At 46.3% G+C, this 16,757-nt stretch overlaps 1 long non-coding RNA gene across 1 annotated transcript; it reads left to right on the top strand.

Annotated features, from left to right (window-relative positions):
- Window positions 1-1,019: 1,019 nt before the first annotated feature.
- Window positions 1,020-11,931, top strand: LOC135576415 (uncharacterized). The gene is made up of 3 exons (XR_010468137.1): window positions 1,020-1,223; window positions 1,666-1,703; window positions 11,153-11,931. It is a non-coding gene; the product is annotated as an uncharacterized LOC135576415 (long non-coding RNA).
- The last annotated feature ends 4,826 nt before the right edge of the window (window positions 11,932-16,757 follow it).

Below are 16,757 nucleotides of genomic sequence, written 5' to 3' on the forward strand. Positions count from 1 at the left end.
TCGGTGCTTTCAGTTCTGGGCCACCAGACCCTCACACCAACATCTCCATCTTCAATTCTGCACCACCAGACCCTCACACCAATGTCTTTACCTTCAGTTCTGAGCCACCAGACCCTCACACCAACATCTTTACCTTCAGTTCTGAGGCACCAGACCCTCACACCAACATCTTTACCTTCAGTTCTGAGGCACCAGACCCTCACACCAACATCTTTACCTTCAGTTCTGAGGCACCAGACCCTCACACCAACATCTCCACCACACATCCTCCACTACATTTGCACCTCCCCTGCACATTTGCCCCCCCGCCACAGTATTGGCACTGAGCCACGCAACATCCTACCTTTTGGAGACAGGCAACGTGTCCTGGTGTGCTCTTCCAGCAGTGTGGGCCAGCACAGGGCAGCAAGCGGCCAGGACACGGTGGCCTCCTGGCTGGCAGGGCCCCCAGCAGTGGTTCCTCACTGTGGTGTCTCCTCATGGTGGAGTCTCCTCAAAGGCCAGGCGTGTTCTGCCTGGCAATGGCTGCCACAGGGAGCTTCAGGGAGAGCCAGCTCACCCCTCCAACAGTGTGCAGCAGGGTAGGTGGCTCCCTCACAGAAAGGCCACTGAAGGGCCCTAGGGCCTGTCCTGCCATCACCAGGGAGCACAGGAGAGCTCTACAGCAGCAGGGCAGCAGCCATACCCAGCACAAGGCACGTCTGGGGCTGCAGGGCCCAGACAAGCCAGAGTCAGTGCAGAATCCATCCTGGAGAAGGCAAGAGCAGCAAAAAGAGCTCCATGGTCTGTAGCACTGCCAGGTAGGCCTGAGGCAAGCAATAAGACCCACATAACAGCTAATTAGCACTATTAGCGCCCTCAGGGCCACCCACCTGCTGTGCTCACATCGGTCCATCTCACAAAGGCCTCCAGGCCGGCTTTGCGCGGGAAAGGCGCCCGGGCCTCGCGGTGCTGCCTCAGCGCAGACAGCGGCCCCGGGGCGGCCACAGCCCCTCCTGCCGGGCCGGGGGTGGGACAGAGTCTCCGTAACAAGGTGGGGGGGGCAGGGGCCCCCCTTAATTGTCGCAGGGTGGCCGGGAGGGGAGCGGGTGCTGCCCCCTCCGTCCAGGCAGCGGGAGGTTGAGGGTCCGTTCCGGGGGTGAGCCCTGTGTGCGGGGCTGATAACGTGTGAGAGCACGGGGAGCTCAGAACAGGAGCAACTGCGGGAGTTTCTGTGTCCTGTGGTGAGTGCAGACCCGTTGGTGTAGCATTCAGAGCCCTTTTGTATTTAAGTTCTTAGTGTCGCTTGTGCTAAACTGGATCTTGGAGAACAGCTGCAGAAGGAAAACTGTGTTGCTAGGGCTGTTTTAATAACAAAAAACAGCAGGGCTAGTTGTAAACCAAAACCTGTGCTATGAGTTGTTGAGTCTCAAAAATTGTTAGTCTTGTATCAGCATAAACACTGCTGTCTGAAAAATGCTTCCAAACATTTGTTTACCTTCATTGTTGGAGGTTTATTTTGTTCAGGAAAAATGTCTGAAGTAGCCCAAGTTAATAACAAATTACAGATATGGTACAACACCAAAAAGTGTGATGAAGGTTTGGGAGTTTGCTGTAGAAGGGGCTTAAAGAAGACACCCCAATGCTTACCCTGCAGACTGATCACTTGTTTTATTTCTCTTCTAGGGAAGGTTCTGGAGCTGCCACAGCCCTGCTGGGGACAGGTGAGTTCTGGGGCAGACACGGCTGCAGGTGATGTCATTGATGATGTCATATGGCTGCAGAAAGGGCCTGCAAAGCCTTTTCTGCTCAAATTCTCTCAGATCTGAGGCTTGTTATTTGTAGATATTGCTAATCTGATTTTTGAACTCACCATAGAGGGCATAAGAAAGCTCATAAAACCCAAATTATGTGGAAGCTTCAAATAGGATCAGGTGGGGAGAGGTGAGATTGTGTCTGTCTGGGCTTATCCTGCCTGATTTTGTGTAAGTGTTGTTTGCTTTGATGCTGGCTTCAGTAAGAGTCTTTTTGTCCTTGTGTTCCCAAGCTGGTAATAGTACTGTGCTGCTAATATTTATTTCCATGAACCCTACAGAACTGCCATAGAAAGTTCTGGTAGACTTTAATATAATAAAGCAATTTCCCCTTTTCTTCTTTCTGAGCTTTTAGGGCCATCAGCCACACTATATTTATGATTCCAAGGGCTGAAATGTAGAAATATTGCTGGTTGCTGCTGATGGAAATGGGAGAAACAGTCCCAGAAGATTCCCAGGTGTTTCAAACAAACATCAGAAGGAAGTCAGGAGTTGGTTGATGAGCTGAGTGTTGGCACCTGGGCAGCCCTGGTTCCCCTGCCAGGGAAGAGGGAAAAGGAGATGATTTCTTGGAAGAACTGGCAAAGTGAGCAGCAATTAAGTTGCACTTGGTTGAAGCTGTGTGTGAGAGCCCGAGCAATGTGTTCAGCCCTGATGATATTTGGGCTCTGATGTTTTTAAATGAAGAAAGAAGGCTGGGCTGGGGGAGGGAGGAGCAGAAGGAAGGGAAAATAAAAGAAATGTGAAAGCTAATCCCAAGCACTGTGAAAAGGTCATGTGCTTCGATATGAGTAATTAATTTTCTTAGAGCAATGTTGAAAAGGTTAACCTGATTTATGGAATGCAATTTAATTTAAAATGTGTTGTGTACCTTGTTAAAAGGGTCCAATTATAGCTGCTAATTCTGTGGACTGACACATGCGCTATGGTCTGATAATAACCAAGTGTGAGGGGGAATACATGTCAGTCAATAATTAGATATGGCCTATTGAAATTTGAGGGGGAAGGAAGAGGGGCAGAAATACTAAAGAAACAACTGGGTTTTTTTGTATCAGGATCCCATAGTGTCTTCTTTCAATTACCTGCTCTGTGAAGTACTCAGTGATTCATTTCAGGTCAGATTTGCATTCAGAGTGGTTTATCATGGCACTTCAAGACAGGAGTAAAAACGCCAGATATTTACAGATCAGCCCACTTTGCTCCTTGACCTTCATTCTGTTAATTCTTCTAGTAAAAGCTAGTGTTTTGCAGCCCCTCCTTTAGTAGCAATCAATACGGCACACATGAATGCGAAGTGGCTGATGGCCGTGGGGACGTTCCTGCGTGTGCTGTGCAATGTTCCTGCAGCGTTCTCATTGTTCCCTCCCACAGTGAGGCTGAGCTCAGTTTGATACGCCTCAGATTAATGGAGGAACAATTGTAATCCAAAGAGCTGGCTGGGAGGAGACACACTCCTACAGGAGCAGAATAATTTAATTGATTCATGCAGCTCCACGCAACCTCTTGGGTGTAAATTGTGTTGGTGAATTGCTGCCAGAATTGTGTGGCTGCAAATGGTGGAAAGTGGTGGCCCAGTTGTGTGGAACAAGGAGCTGTGTCTGGCCCCTGGCGAGCAGGAGGGAGATCAGCAGCTCAGATACGACTCTGGTTGCAGTTTATCACGAAGGCAGAAAATCTGCTCGGTATTCAACATGGAGTTTGCTCCATCAAGAACCGCGGGTGTTTCCAGTGTCATAGTTAGTGGGATGTGTGCAGATGTGTCCAAATTGTTGTAAACTGAAAGCACGGGGCAGTTGCTCCATGATGGGCACTGTGTCCATTCCATCCTGGGACTTCTGCATCATTTGGCAATGGGCGTTGAGGAAAACAAGATGTACTCAGAAAGGGTTGGTTGTTGGTGGTGAGCACAGCGTTCGTATTCCTCTGGTATCGCATCTGCTGAGAAAAAGAACGTGTGTATCAGGCTTTCTTGAGGAACTTTCTGGAAATGCTGTATTGCTGCAGAAATAGAGCAAGATTTTTCTGTTCAGCGTTGGGTGGTCAGAGGCAAGGGCAGCCTATATTTATGTTAAACTTATGTTAAACTTATGTTAAAGGTTCTAATTGCTGTGACATCAAGTATTGAAACTTTTTCCATGTTTTTAGCAATCTAAGGATAAAAAAAGAAATTAATTTGAAAGGATGAGGGTGGTGGAAGAAACTGCTACCTGTCCTGAATACCCCCAGCATCCTGCTGTTCGTTTGTGCAAACAAAGCTGCCTGCCCAGAACTGCTGCACATTACCATCACCAAATGAGCTCAGCAAGCTTCATCTTGCGATAACTTCATTATGTTATATTGACTTCTTGGGGAGCTGAAAGGAATATAATGGCAATTGAACATAATGAATAACTGGATGGGGAAGCCAGGCCAGCGAAATGGCCATTCCCTCCTCTACCCTTACCCAGTCAAATCGCTGTCATACGTTTCATTTTCTGATGTGCATGTCAGCCTCTTATCAAGCTCTTTCTCACTCAAAGAAGATTCCGCCCTCGGAGGAGCACATGGCGATTAGCATCAGATAAAAAAAATGCAGTTTCCATTATCAGAATATTAAAGGGGCAATTGTAATTTCTCAGCTGCAAGGAACACTTAAAGCAAATTACCTCGATTAAGAGAATAAGAATCAGGAACTGCTTTAAACTTGATGTGTTGAAAAAACATTCAGATAGGATGCTTGGTATCTGTTTGTCATTGGGGGTTTAATATTTACTTCTGCTGATGAGACTTCGTCATGCTCTATTACAATTCATAGACTTGTGTTCCCAAATCTTATGCACCAAAATGCTTTGATTTATAGGGTATAAGTTCTCTTTTTTTCCTCTCTGCAAATTCCTTTTATATTGTCATAAATGTGGTCAGTGATGCTTATCTCATGATATTAATGTGCCTCATTTAATTATATTGTCTTGCTCAAAAAGTGCAGTGTGAAGGAAACTACAAATTGTTAACTTTTGGTAAATGCGCATTTCTTGCGAGAGAACTGTGATGGTTCCAGCAGTAAAGAGAGAGTGGGGAGGGATCGGGCGTTACTGCGGGGTCGGTAACAACTCGGGTCCTTTTTACCTGGGCTTCACGTGGGAGCCCCAGCTCCAGATCTTCTGGCCATCACGTTCTGTGGTTTCCCATTTCCCACCATGGGCACCCAGTGAAAATACAAACATTGTGCTCTGAGCAAACCCAAACCGGCAGCCTTGCCCTGCCCCGGGAACCAGGGGGTGCTCCTGGGGGTTTATTGCCCTTTTTTTAGGCCCAAGGTGGTATGATTCTCTATTGATTACTTGGTCTGTGTAATTACAAGCAAAACTACGGGGATTTCAAGCCTGATTGACTGCAAATTAGAAATCTATCGGCTTGGCTGGACTCCTAATGACCAGGGTCAGGAGAGAACATGGTCCGGGTCAGCTCTTTCTCTGCAGGCTTCATTTAGGTAACTGGAGATGAGAGGTTTGCGAAGGGAGACACATCACAGAATCGCTTTTCTGCTCCATGGGGCAGGCTGGGCATTTAGCACCTTCTTTTCTTGTGGCAGCTGTGCCTGTATCAGCGCACGACAGGCATCCTGGGTTTGTGACCCTTCAGTGGCATGGGGGGGTCAGAGGAACAGAGCATGGGAGCTGCTGCCAAGGAGATACCTATAGAATCATAGAACCTGACGCAAAGCCCCTCTGGCAGCTTCCTCTCTCCATCACAGGCGTTTGGTATCGCCCCCTTTGCCAGCGCCCGAGCTCCCTGGTCCATGAGCAGGCAGCAGGTTTCCCTTCCCATCATAGTGCCGGACACAGCTTGCTCCCAAAAAACCTCGGGGGGCTGGTTGTCTCCTCGGTGAAGGAGCATCAGCAGGCAGGGCAAGGGCCTGTTACTTTTTTTTAAATAGGTTTTCATTTAAAAGATGCCAGAGCCAGCAGATTAGTGTCTTGACTATATAGGTTTCCTAAAGATAAGGTAGAGAAATTGATTTCAATTACCAAAGTGGATAGACAGGCTGCTGTGCACTCTCCGGAGGATTGTTAACCCTCGAGAGGCAAGAAGTAAAAACCAGGAGGGGGTTTTCATCCTCCAGCCATTTCCTTGGGAGCCTCTCGCAGAGCATAAATCCTCACAAAGGGAGAGAGGTAAAGAAAGGAGGTTTATTTAAGGATGTACAATGATCCTTGTGATACTTTGGGATTTCAGCGAGCTTCCAGATCCTTCAGTGAGGCTCAGGAGGCCAAGGGTTAAAGTGGCTGCAGGGATTAAAGGATTTGGTGCTGTGAAAGGATTTGGTGTGGAATGGCAAATACTGGGGACCTGGATGTGCGATAGGACTGGGCAGCATTGCAGAGCTGGTTCCTGGGCACATTTGGGACACCACTGCTGCCCTTCCCTCCTCAGGCCTCTCCCATCGGCTAATCCTGCATTTACCCCCCCAGCAATTTCTAAAATGTCTCTGTAATTGTGTCCACAGGGTGCCTGCTTCCCTCCCCTCCTCAAATTCAGTTCTCTGTTTTGCAGCTCCGCTGCTGCTTGATAATGGGCACCTTGCAGTAGAATTTTCCGCTGTTCACTTGCTGGGTCTCTTTTGTCCTCCCGCAGGGAAGTTTGCCCCCGTGGGTCTCGCAGTAGGCTGCTCAGCTGGATGTTGCCTGGGCTTTTATTGCAGACAGCATCTGCTCTCCTCTCCGATTACTCCAGCACGTTGCTTTGATCATACACTGTACTGGTTCTGCCTCTTGCTGAACTCCCACGCAGACTCTTCCCCGCCACCTCCAGGTATTTGGGCTGGGGGTTCACTGGTCAGGAGTCTGACATCGCACAGTGTCATTTTGGAACAGAAGTTCTGTGGTGCTGTATTGAGAGAGGACCAATGTGATAAACATATGTAAGCAATCACAGAAAAACATGGTATATAAATAAGACTTTGTGGGGTACGTTTTGTTCCTGGAAGCAACTGCAGCTTTTGTGTCCTTTCAAATACAATTACACGTTTCAGGGGGGCATCCCGTGATTTGCACTTCGCATTAGGGGTGATGTGGACATGCACAGCATCCTCTTTTCCTGCCTTTTGCACCTCTCAAAGCTCCCAGAGCCGAGGATGCTGCTGCCGTGCCCGTGTGGCCTCTGGTACCGTTCCTGGATGGGTTCCCAGGGAGGCTGCAAAATGGCAAACAATATTTCTAGGCATGTTTGATTATTTCTGATGTACTGGAAATGTTAGCAAAAAATACATCTAGATACAGAAATATTTAGGGTTTATTGTGTATCAAATTCAAACCAAGAATGTTTTCCATTCCCAGCAGCATTTTCTGCAGGGAAAACCAAATTGCTTCTTCCCCAGCAGCTCAGTTATATTCTGTCTTGCTCTGTGGACAATTCCTGGCTTTTCAGATAAATATCTCCTGCTTGACTGCTGAGGGAGGGGCTGTCAAAGAACCTGTTAATGGCATATACCTATATATTTACCCACCTTTATCTTCCTCTGCTCTTTCAGGAACATGCCGGGACCTTAGTGATGTTGTAATGGGCTTTCTAGAAGTGCCAGAGGTAGATAATACCAAGATAGAGAAGCTTTGAGAGGGCTAATTGGGTAAAACTGGATTTAATTCGTAACCCAGGGTTTCCAATGGACTCTCAGGTTTTTTCCTTTCCCCTTAGCTGCTGGCATCATAAATGCCGGGATTTAAGATGACAGAGCTTTAATTGAACAGGACAAAGGCGCCTGGTTCCCTGCTTTACTGATCAATTCCAGTTCATAAATTATAGCAGAAACAAAACTCTTTAGCAATGCTGACAATTAAGTAACATCCTGATAAACATCCCCTTTTGTTTTATTTAAATGAAAATGCTTTTTTTTTTTCCTACAGAGTTGTGTCTTGTAACAATAAGATTCACTGTCCCTGAAGCTTGGTTAATTAAACACAGTATTTGCAATCTACCAAAACAAGCTGTTTTATGCAAGCTGATAACAGGGTTTCCATTTCATAATGTTAACAATTGGGTTATGCAAATGCCAGGATTTTAAAGCCCCTGTGATCTGTTTTTGTCGCCTTATTATCTGTTTCTGTCTGCAAACTCCAAATATAGACATCCCAATTAAAGCAGCTAAATGCCATTAAATCCAACTAAAGATGTTTTTATCAGTTAAAAACTTCCCCAGTTTAATTAAAAATATGGTTTGAAATTGGCCTTTCTTGGCCCAAGTCTCCTCCCACACTTCTGTCTGTCTGATTTAATTCTTCCACCGGCTCCCGCCGTGGTTTTCATTCATGATTTTCATTCCTTTTGAGCCTTTTGGAGATGCAGGGGGAGATGAAGACTCGACCAAGGTGATGCCCGCCTGCTGGCAGGTGCTTTTACACAGAACCTTGTCCTCCAGCTGATGCCGTGAGCATCATGGGGTGGTTTGGTGAGGAACAGGACCTGGGACAGACCGAGCAGCCCCTGCAGAATGGATGGAGGATGCTCTTTCCTCTCTGCCTTGCGCTTTGAGTTTCTTAGCGCAGAAGATGCGATAAAGCGCCAGTCCCTTTGCACAGCCTGTTGGGAGATGAGCTGGTATGTGGCTTCCTGAGCACTCTGGAGTTGGTGGATGCCTCTCGACTCCCGGCGTTCCCCCCCAAGAACGCGGCTCATCGCCATGGCTGCACTCCAAGCTTTGCGCTGCCTCTGAAGTGCAGCAATTTAGCTTTATATCAGCCATGTTTGCAGCAGCTGTCAGTCACCACGACAGCAATATTAACACTCTTGATGTTTGTTGTGAGCAGCGGAGAATGTAATATTCTTGAGGGAAGGAGCAGCAATTGCTTGAGCAGTTGCTTACAGCCCAAGTGACTCTATTGAACTGGGAGAGGCTCAAACAGTATTTTAAACATACAAGAAAGACTCGCTTTTAGGCTGTAAAATGACTTGAATCAACTTTAGGCTGACAAGAGGAAGCCAAGGGAATCACTGGAATAAATGTGTGTGTGAGACAGGAAGATTAGGAGGACACATTCTGCAACCTCATAGAAATGCAAACTCCTTCTTTTCAAGGCACGGCTCTGTAATGGCAAATTTACATTTCTTTAAACTTGGGGGGGAAGGAGGGTGATTAAAAGGGGGTTTGCTTAGCCCTGTGGTTCTTGTTGTCCTAGTTAAATATAAACCCATTACTGGGAGAATACTAAGGGCAGTTCCTAGTCTATATTATGTCTAAGTATGAAAATGGGCAATAACCATACTGGGTTTCGGACAGTGGAGTTTCCACGTTTCTTCATCCGTTTCCTCTTTTAAGGAAAAACAAACAAGCATTCTCTCAACGTTTAGTTTCTTTAATTTGTTTCAAACCCTTTTCCTTCCCCTCCAGAGATACCCTTACATTACATTAAGATAAGGCATTGATTGTCTACACTGGGAGGATGCATCCTAGTTAATGAGTTCATTATTCCTTTTTTTTTTTTTTTTTGCACAAGATTGATGACTTATTAAGCTATGGTTAATTACAGAGTTTATTACTTTGAAAATAATTAAAGAAACTCCACATCTTCAGCTTGTCTGAGATTTCTACTATTGCTGAGTCCCAGAGATCTGTACGCTTTCCTTTCTCACCCTCCCCTTTGCTCACACCAGTTTTGCGGTGCTTGGCTTTCCACCCCTGTGTCCTGCCTGAGCAGATGTGCTGGTGACCTTGCAGCTGCCACGTTTTCATGGGCGTCAGGGCTGGAGATGCCCAGGTTTGGGCAGTCGGCCTTGGAAGCCGTTGGGCGCAGGGTCTTGGTGAGTGCCGGAGCTGAGCATCCCTCTGGCTGGAGGCTCCACCAGGAGCTCCATCTGATCTGTTGGCCGAAGGAGAGTTTGTGAGAGGCGAGAACACCAAACACCAGCTACGTGAGCAAAGGTATCTTGTGTGTACCCCATGTACAGCTCCCTGCTCCCCAAAACAACCTGCCAGCGAGTGGCTGGAGCACCCAGTGCCCTTTGGCAGCATCCAGCAGAGATGAGTGATGGGGGCAGGAGCAGCTTGCAGGCTCATCCGTTGCATAGAGCTGATATTATCAGTAGCAAAGTCACCCCAGCCATTGTCTAATAAGCCAGTCCAAGCAGCACGGAGGGCAGGGTGGTGGTGAGCACTGCTTTGGCAGCACCGGCCCTGTTTTTGGGGAGGAGCAGTGAGACAAACCTGGCAGAGCAGCTGAAGGCAATATGCTGGTGGGGATGCTGAAGCCTTGCTGCCAAGGGAGCCCACAGTAGCACTTGTTAACCGTGTTATCAGCTGCGTTTTCAGCTCTAAAATAGTTTTAGATGCTAAAATTAACACCAAGCAGGCTGAAATGAAGGCAAGTGCGACGTGCATCTTAGCCCTGAAGTGTGAGAGGATGGAAAGCAGGCCGCTGTATTGCGGCTTCACTTTCTGCCTGCATGGCTCCTGCAATTGCCTGTTAGGTGACATTTGCACTTAGAGCAGTGCCAGTTTAGTGGAAGATTAAAGAAAAATCAAACACTTGTAACGCAAACTGTTTGCATGGGAGAGTGTGTGAACTGGCAGCGGGCCAGAGGGAGAAGTCCGGGTTTGGTGGTGGTTTCTCCACCCGTGTAGCACTTCCAAGGCGGTGGTGTTATCTCCAGTTTGTGTGTGGGCTGAGCCAAAGGACAGGCTGGAAAACCATCCGTTTCTGAGCAATGTGTGAAACAAGCCAAGGGGCCAAAGCGAGTCTGTATTCCTCGCTGTGAGTGGCTGTGGGGGAGATGCTGCAGCCAGCAGAGCTTTCCTTTGGGTCCCTGCTTTGTTCCACCATCAGACCACAATTAGCCGTGAATCCCACTTCTCCTGCCTTGTGAAAATGTCAGCTTCCCCGATATTCCCGAGAGAAAACGTTTTCAAGAAAAACACAGATGTTAAACCAATTCTTCCATCTTTACTCCCTTCCATTCTTTTCAAGCTACTGACATTGTCCTTTTGGGAATGTACTGATGAACCACCAACATCTGTCAGTTTGCTGCCGACAATTCCCAGCCTTTAGCTCAACAACCTCCTCTCCAGTTCTTTATCTGTTCCCAGCAGCTTTCCCGGTTGCACTGGGCGCAGTTTCAACCGACTGGCACTAACACCGGTGCCCACGGGCAGGAGCCGACTGACATTTAGCCTGGATCCATCAAGCAAGCGCCCATGGCTTATTTTTCACCTCCAGAGGCAGCAATTTAGAGAGAAATAAATTAAAAGGCATTGAGATAGGAGCAGAAATAGCTCCAACAACAAGTCATGAGAACGAGTTGCAGAACACAAAAGTTATGGAAATGTCAGTAAGTGAGCGTTGTAGGAAAAGTTTGTCTGCTCACTTTGTGTGTCTTTTGCTGTGTTTCAGAGGGAGCTGTAGAAGCTGGGAAGAAAACCCCCCGAGAGCTGTGCATGGACAGCAGTGCAGAGACACCAGCCCCAGGGCTTTGCTCTTCTGTGCCAGCGCAGGGCGAGCGGGCACCCAGCATCAGTTCGCTTTGTCGGCTGTATCGGAATGTCTTTAGCTAAATATAATTAGAAATTTCCATCCCCAGGCTCCAAAATCAATTTAAACTTTTATCTTGTAGGGGCCAGCAACCATCTTTTCTGCCTCTTATTCACCATGTAGCTCAGTGTGACCCAGCTGAGCTCCGTGTCCTTGTAGGAGGTGGCAAGGGAGTGATTTTGCACTGTCCCCTCTGGCTTGGAAACATGAGGCAGCACCTTGTTCATGCCAAGGGCATCAGGTCCTGGTCCCAGCTGTGGATCCAGAAGCCTCTGGGGGGTTTTGGATGCTTTCCCTCCATGTGTCACTTGTCACTACTGAAAAACAGCTCAGCGCGTGGCTTTTATTCTCGGTTTTGCAAAGAGTATTGTCGTTGGTTTATTTTATTTTTCCAGAAACGTTCAGGGATAAAGTGCCATTCACACAAGATTTAGTCCCTCCTCATAAAGTTATATATTACAAGTGAAAGGGGAACAAGCATGGGCTGGCAGCAGAAAATTGAATTAGCTCAGCAGCGCACAACACAAAATAAGATAAATATTGTACAGGAATATAATTGAAGCTGTATTATTTATCTTCCTTTTTTGGGGGTTATTTGTCAAAATGAGCTGCAAGTTGCAAATTAAAATAGCTATTGGTTCTGAAGTTGTTTTACAGTATTTTCTACATTCAGATCCTTTGAAACAATTATCTCAAAGTGGCACCAAACAGCCGAAATCTTATTTGTATCGTGTTCAGGGAGATAACGCGTTTCCAGTCTCTTGTGGTTTGTGGACATTCAAATGACACTTTTTAATAGAGATTTGTTCCTGTGGGAAGAAGTGGGAGGAAAGATGGGATCAGGATGGGTTTCAATGCGCTGGCACCATGTTCCTGCCTTGTCTGTGTTTGTGGCAGAAGAGACTTGGGGATGTTTTGGTGGGAACTGCTTTTGTTTTGCAAAATAAACATAAACCAGCCCTTGTGACTACAAAAGAAAAACCAAAATGTATTAAAACATCCGCCCGCTGCAGCGTTTGAGCCATTCTCCATGGGTCCTCGGAGCCTCTTACTGTTTGAGTTAAGGCTCCTTATATAAAGTTTATGGGTCCCATGGGGGTGTTTTTAGTAGATTACATTCAAAGCAGCTCATGCAATGCGGGTATGAAGCAGTCAGTAAATCAGCTCGCTTAGCTCGTAAGCTTGTACGCAGCTTTCCCAATGGCTCTCAGTGCTGGTATAATACCTCTTATTATTAGCTGACATCTGGTAAACAAAGATCCTGCTTTCGATACACATTGTTGGTGCTTTTATAGCCTTGGCATACACACGGTGCTTGGGAGAATTGCCGCTTTAATAAGGACATGAAGATTTGTCTGCAAGGTGGTATCAGCACACCTAAGGGTAGCAAAGACACGCTGTCATTTCCCGGGCCGCTCAGATAACCCGACCCCCCATCCCTCTGATGTTCGGGGAGGTCACACTCGCAGGGAACAGCATCACGGTATCTCGGGTCTGCTGCGTCTTTGGTACCCACGTGTGTCCTGGTTAGTGAAATTCATACTCCCAGGTTGTATGTTTTCAGATCTCCCCAGATTTCCTAGCGCTATGAATTGCACCAATCTCGATTATTAGGGTCACAGGGATTGTGTAGATTCCATAAACCCTGGACTGGGGCAGCTGGTGTGTGTCACAGACCCCTCGAGACTGTCTGATCCCCTCAACAGGGATAAATAAGACAGAATCTTCACTTTTGGGGGTTTTATTATGGAGATGTCTATCTCTGCCAGTCACTTGACATCAACATATCTTGTTTTCAAATGGATGCCTCCAGTTGAATTTCATTCACACACACACACATTTATTATTCACAGCAACACACTTTGATTTGAGCACCAGGACTCCAAGCAACTTGTGCCTTACACACCACTCCAGCAATGCTCCTGTCCAAGGGCGAGCAGCAATGGGAACCTGCCGTCTGCATGAAACGCATTTAATTCAAAGAAACACAAATAATTTCTCTGGTAGATATGTGATTTGCAAGGAAAGTCATCGGCAAATAATTCTTCTGGTGGCAGTTTATTTAAATCAAGTGCATACTGATTTATTTGCTGTGCTCTAATTACTGAGGAAAAAATGACTGAAAGTCTGGTATTAGCAAAATCCCTTCACTTATAATTACCGCCATTCGTGTGGTCTGTGTTTCTCAGTGCACCACAACAGTCTCTGCCACTACACATGAGAACTTCAGCATTTAATTAAGGGTAGATAAAACCGCTATCTTTGCCATTTTCCATTTGGGTTCTCACACAAAGCCGGCTTAGGAGAGGCAGGAGAGGCTGTTTGCTGAATATCTCCTCTGAAAAGCTGAGAGGACCTAACACAAAGCTGGGTTTTTCTCCCCCTTTCCCACTTTGTATAGGAAGAACTGTATTTGCTTGGTAAATCCAGCGTGTCTCTCAACAAAGCGTCCTTGCCCATTGCTGGGGGCAGCAGGGGGAGCTGGGGCTGGTACCCCCGGCGTCCCCAGGACCGAGGGACCCCCCATCCCATCCCACTGCCCTGGGACCCCCGTCCCCCAGCCCCAGGGCCCCCCAGGTCCTTCCCCGAGGTGCCCCAGGGAAAACGAAACACTCTTTGTTGTTCTGGAGCCTGAAACATCTTCCCTTTCTTAAGGAGTCAGTCGTTTGAAAGCTGCAGCTTAGGCCTGGGGAACAGAAAAAGCTGCATATTTCTACATTTTAAAATGTTTTTGAAGTTCGGAATTTTTAGAAGTAAAACCCTGAAATGTTCAGCAAAAAGCCTTTTCTGTGGGGAAAATCTGTCTGAATAGACAACTTTGAGCAGCCCTGTAACTGCCATGAAGTAAATAAACAGGTCTTGCTTATCAGTATCTGCAATAAATTTGGAGAAGAATAACATTTTAAGATACAGAAGCATATCTCTCTTTTGATAAACACCTCTACAAGTGGCACATTCCCCCTCCCTCGGGGTCTGTCCTTCCCTGCTCGTTATGTTCTGTATTCATCATCAGAGCCGCATCTCCTCATAATTTAGATGGTGCAGCTGATAGTGTTATGGATGGCATAGTTGCGAATGGAAGCTCTGCTTTGAATTCCATTATGCATTACCTTGTCTGACTCCCTTTTATTGTGCAGTGGAGTAAATGACCTCCCAGATATTCAGGTTCAGGTGTGGATGTGATGGTAAATTTAAGTCCTGAAATTTCCATCCAGTGATAAAATGGAATAATAAAAATATGGCTCTTTTCTGCTAATATCCGAGCTGCTTTTGGCTGTCACAGCAGCATTATGACTAGTTTGTATTTTGTAATATAGAAGCATGGAATTCAAACGATGTGTGCTGGTTTCTCTTGTTGCGAAATAATACAGCATAGGCAAGAAAAAATCAGTATATGAATTGTTCCGCTTTTATTACTGTCGGTTTTACATGAACTTGACAGATGATTGTTGATATCAAATTTGTCAAGTACAGCATTTAATTAAATATCTTTTCTCTTACTAGTATTGAACATCACCTTGAATAAAACTACCTGCCTCAGATTCAGGCTTGGAAAGGTATTATCAGAAAGGAAAAGGTCCTTAATATGCGTATATGGCATTTCTCAATATCTTTTGAGGGTTAATTGACTAATGGACCTGATGCCTGAGATTTGTATTAGTGTATAAACTCATATCAGCTGCTCTGTGAATGCTGCCCGAGAGCCCTTGATGCTACATTAGGGAGCCCAGGGTTTTGTTATTACATCAGATAAATGTTATCGTGTTCATCTATTGCAGAAATTTATCTGGTTTACACTGCAACCGAGAAACATTAGTTCTTGAAACTCAGGTAATCTTTCTTTAGAAAACAACTACCCAATTACTAACATTACTTATTGGATTGGTTGCTTTCTCTATTAAATGGGACACAGCGCCAATCAAATCAGATAATTCAGCCACAAAATCAATGGCACCACATTTACTCAATCAAATACATTGCTTAGTAAATTATATCCATATGAAATTAAATAGATGAATGTACTAGCTGCACACTGGAATTGGGCTTCATAACTTTGGCACGTGCAGGTTAAAAATAAGGAAATCGATGAGCAAGAGAGAATGTATTTGACATCGGTCACTGCTTTTAGTACATTAATTTCTTCGCTAGATTAATCAACTATTGATCACCCTTCAGCTTTCTGAGAAGCCGAGCGTGTGACCGCTGTGTGCTGGGTGCTCCCATCACAAACCTCCGGCCGGGGATTAAAGCTGCTGCCCGGGCTCTGCCACATGAACCCGGGGTCTGAGTGTCGTGTGGACCCAAGATGCGGATCTGAAGTAGCATAGCCTGGTCCCAGCTGCCCCCTGTCCTGGAGCTGCGCTTGGGTTAAGCTGGGTTTATTTGTGCAGAGCTCTGCAGCAGGTGGGTGTGTGTTTAATGTCCTGGTGGCTTTCCCACCCTTAGGCTTGGCTTAGCCCCACCTGGAAACTTTTGGTAGCTAACAAAGAGCCAGTGGATCAGATTGGCTGCTTAAACCTGCTCTTTGCTTTCGTGATGGCATCTGGTGGGTTTTTCTATGTGGTGTGAGTGTGCTGAGAGTAGAAGCAGGTTCAGTCCTTCCACAGTATGAATGGAGACTTGATCCTTGCCTTTTCCATTCCAAAGTGAAGTGTTCAGAAACCATTTGAATGGGAAATTAAAGTGCTCTGCACATGAGGAGAGGGCAAGAAATCATGATGTATTTGTAGACAAGTGACAATTTCTAATCTCAGCTCTGTGAAGGATCTGATTTACACCAGAACTGCTTATCTTTATGCCATTGCTAACCTCTAGCTTCCCCTTCTCAGCGCTGTGCCAATAACACAGCTGTTGTTTGTCTCTGATAAAAGAAAAAGGAGGGGAGGGTGAAGAAAAAAAAGACATTATAAAAATACATTGTAAGAGACCAAAATAGAAATTGTCCAAGTGCTGTGTCCTACTTTAGAACACGCTGATGCAAGTAAGCAGAGAGCAAGTGCTTCCGAGTTGTTACTGGAGTTGGCTTGTAAGAAGCATGTATCCATCCTTTGCCCTGAAATCAATGCTACAAGGCTTCAGATTGCCGGGGTTTGAGTAGAAGATGACAAGGGTGATAAAATTAATTAGCAAAGCAAGAGACAATCCTCACGCTGGTTTGACTGGTCCGGTATATTACACGTCAAGCATAGCTTTATCTGCCAGAGGTTATCACGGCTGCTGTGACAGGCACAATTGTTTCCATGTTGAGATTCTGCGTGACAGAGCCAGACAGGTTATTGAAACGGTGATTTTCCCGCTAACACGCACCTGCCAGTCAAGTGAATTAGTAGATGTGGGGCTCTGGTTGCATCCTGAGCTTGTATTAAAAGCACGGCTGGACTGGAGCCGTGTGCCGCAGCCGCCTGGCTGCCTCCCCTCCTCATCCATCCCTGCTCCGCGCTGAGCCACGTTCCTGAGGCAAAAACTG

The sequence above is a fragment of the Columba livia genome, chromosome 26, assembly GCF_036013475.1.
Source record: "Columba livia isolate bColLiv1 breed racing homer chromosome 26, bColLiv1.pat.W.v2, whole genome shotgun sequence".
In the NCBI taxonomy this organism is placed as follows: domain Eukaryota; kingdom Metazoa; phylum Chordata; class Aves; order Columbiformes; family Columbidae; genus Columba; species Columba livia.